Genomic DNA, 3,057 nt, shown 5'->3' on the forward strand with positions numbered 1-3,057 from the left:
AAGGAGTGGGTGCTTGGCAGACACTTAACGTTGAATGATCTCAGGACTTCCCAGGTGGCACAGTGGTAAAGAATCCACCTGCCAATGCAGGAGACCCAGGAGACCTGGGTTTGATCTCTGGGTCAGGAAGATCCCCTGAAGAAGGAAATGGCAATCCACTCCAACATCCTTGACTGGAAAATTCCATGCACAGAAGAGCCAGGCATGCTACAGCCCATGGGGTTGCAAAGAGTCGATGCATCCGAGCAACCGAGCACACACGAATGCACGCAACGATCTCAAGAGCAAACAGATACTTCAATGGATGACTTTAAAACAGCAGGCAGTGCTCAGGAACTGCCGCAACACGCCTCAACTTAAAAAAATTAAATAAATGTGCAGGTCAAATAAATTCCGCCAGTCCTCAGGCAGAGAGAGAGGCAGAGTACCACATATCATTCTGCTAGGGCTGCTGTTTTTCTTATAAAGAAACATTTCTCTGTATCCCTGCCACTTTCAAAACTAGAGCCACAAGTGTCAAGGAAAATGGCGGTGATCACAGACCCAGAGTTCTTCACTCAGATCTATTTCTTGTCTGGCCTCTGTAGGGATCTGAATTTGATGTTTCTGTGAGACACACAAGTGGGAAGATACTTCCAATAACAAACGGGCCTACCAAGTCTCCTCTCTCATTCTGTGCAATCGCTTTTTGTAGTACAATCTAAATCTATATTAGAGAATAAATAAAAGGGGACTATGAAATTTACCTTGGAAAGTCACTACTTAAACCTAATACGTGCAGTAGCTCAGTCATCTCCGACTCTTTGCAACCCCATGGACTAGAGCCCGCCAAGCTCCTCTGTCCATGGGATTCTCCAGGCAAGAATACTGGAGTGGGTTGCCATTTCCTCTTCCAGGGGATCTTCCCGACCCAGGCCTCGAACCCTGTCTCCTGCATTGACAGGTAGATTCTTTACCACTGAGCCACCTGGGAAGCCCTAAAAACATAACACACGGTCACTTAAATAAAGAGTCAGAATAACGCTGTGGAATCAACTTGTGTTAACAATGAGAAAGACACTGGTCAAATATCATATATTTACGCATGTATGTGGAATCTAGAAAAATGGTACAGATGAACCCATTTGCAGGGCAGGAATAGAGATATGGACATAGACAATGAATGCATGTTGGGAGATGAGCTGGGAGATTGGGATTGACATATACATACTGCTTCTGCTGCTAAGTTGCTTCAGTCATGTCCAACTCTGTGCGACCACATAGACGGCAGCCCACCAGGCTCCCCCGTCCCTGGGATTCTCCAGGTAAGAACACTGGAGTGGGCTGCCATTTCCTTCTCCAATGCATGAAAGTAAAAAGTCAAAGTGAAGTCGTTCAGTCCTGTCCGACTCTTCGCGACCCCATGAACTGCAGCCTACCAGGCTCCTCCGTCCATGGGATTTTCCAGGCAAGAGTATTGGAGTAGGGTGCCATTGCTACCACGTATTAAATAGATAGATAGTGAAAAGCTGTTATATGGCACAAAGAGCTCAGCTCGGTGCTCGGTGGTGACCTAGAGAGGTAGGATGGGGCTACGGAGGGTAGGGGGGACGTGGAAGGGAGGTCCAAAGGGAAGGGTATATATGTATACTTACGGCTGGTTCACATGTTGTACAGCAGAAACTAACACAGCATTGGAAAGCAAGTATACCCCAGTAAATTTTTTCAGGCTCTTGCACATAGGGAAATTGCTTAACCTCTAAAAGTCTCCAATTTCCCTACATAAGAGTTGAGAAAATTTAAAAATTATGTATGTCAAACGTCCAGCTTCCACTTAGGGTATGGAAACCTGGCAGGCTGTTAGTCCCAAACATAAAGCAAGAAAAAAAAGAATTATGAATGTCTGCAAATTTACAACTTTTCTGAAAGCCACCCAGGAGCTGAAGTCACAGAATAACCAACTAACCCAAAAGCAAAGGAAAGAGCAGTGGGTGCAAGGAGTAACAGGCTGCAAGCACTTGCTTGCTGGAATCGACCTGAAACCCCTTAGAAGCCATAGGGAGACTTTAGCTAAAAATTGTTCATGAGTTTCTGAAGTCATTAGTCAAATTTGAAAGTGACCTAGTATAGGGCTGCCATCTATGGGGTGGCACAGAGTCGGACATGACTGAAGTAACTTAGCAGCAGCAGTGTGAGAATATGGAGCGTGTGGGCAGGACGCTCAGTGGGCAGTTCTGTCTGTTTCAAATCTCCAACCGAACAGCTGTACTGTCCACGGAGCCCATCCTATGCCCCCAGGCAAGGGTAGAAACTCGAAGTCCTGCCCAACTGCCCACATCACCTCCAGCCTTGCCCCATTGGGGCCATTCTCCCATCAGGAAGCCTGGCCACAATGCCCAGTGGGCACAGGGCACATCCCATAGCCTGTCCTGGGCCTGGACTCAAATCAGCAGCCTTGCCCAGTTATTGAGCCTGAATGGTGACCCTGAGCAGCCTCCAACCCAGTCTACAGTGATGCTCAGCTGCAGAGCCCAGCATACAATCCTACTCGGAAGTGGAGATCAGAAGTGGCCCTGCTTGACTATGGGACACAGACGGGCGCTTTGCCCAGGCAGGGAGTCACGGAGCATAGTCTGTGACTCAACTTGATTTTACAGACAGTGACTGTGTCTGACTGTAAAGCATGCTCTCCAAGCCAGCCCAACTGTGGGTACAGCAGGAGACCCCACTGACCAGAAAACCAGATGAGCAACCCACTCCTGACAGATAGCTCAGCCAATGACCACTGGCTGGCGTGGCAGTCATGTACCTGATAAGGATTAATAGCCGAATCATATAAGGAACTCATATAACTCAGGAGTTAAAAGAATCAGATCAAAATATGGGGAAAGGACCTGAATAGACATTTTTCAAAATCTCCAATCCTCAGGTACATCAAAACCACAGTGAGGTATCACCTCACACCTGTTGGATTGGCTGTTATCAAAAAGACCAGAATAACATGCACTGGAGAGGTCGTGGGGGAAAGGGGAAATCTTGTGCACTGTTGGTCGGAATGTAAATTGGTACAACCACTAC

Source organism: Budorcas taxicolor, chromosome 11 (genome assembly GCF_023091745.1).
Source record: "Budorcas taxicolor isolate Tak-1 chromosome 11, Takin1.1, whole genome shotgun sequence".
Lineage (NCBI taxonomy): Eukaryota > Metazoa > Chordata > Mammalia > Artiodactyla > Bovidae > Budorcas > Budorcas taxicolor.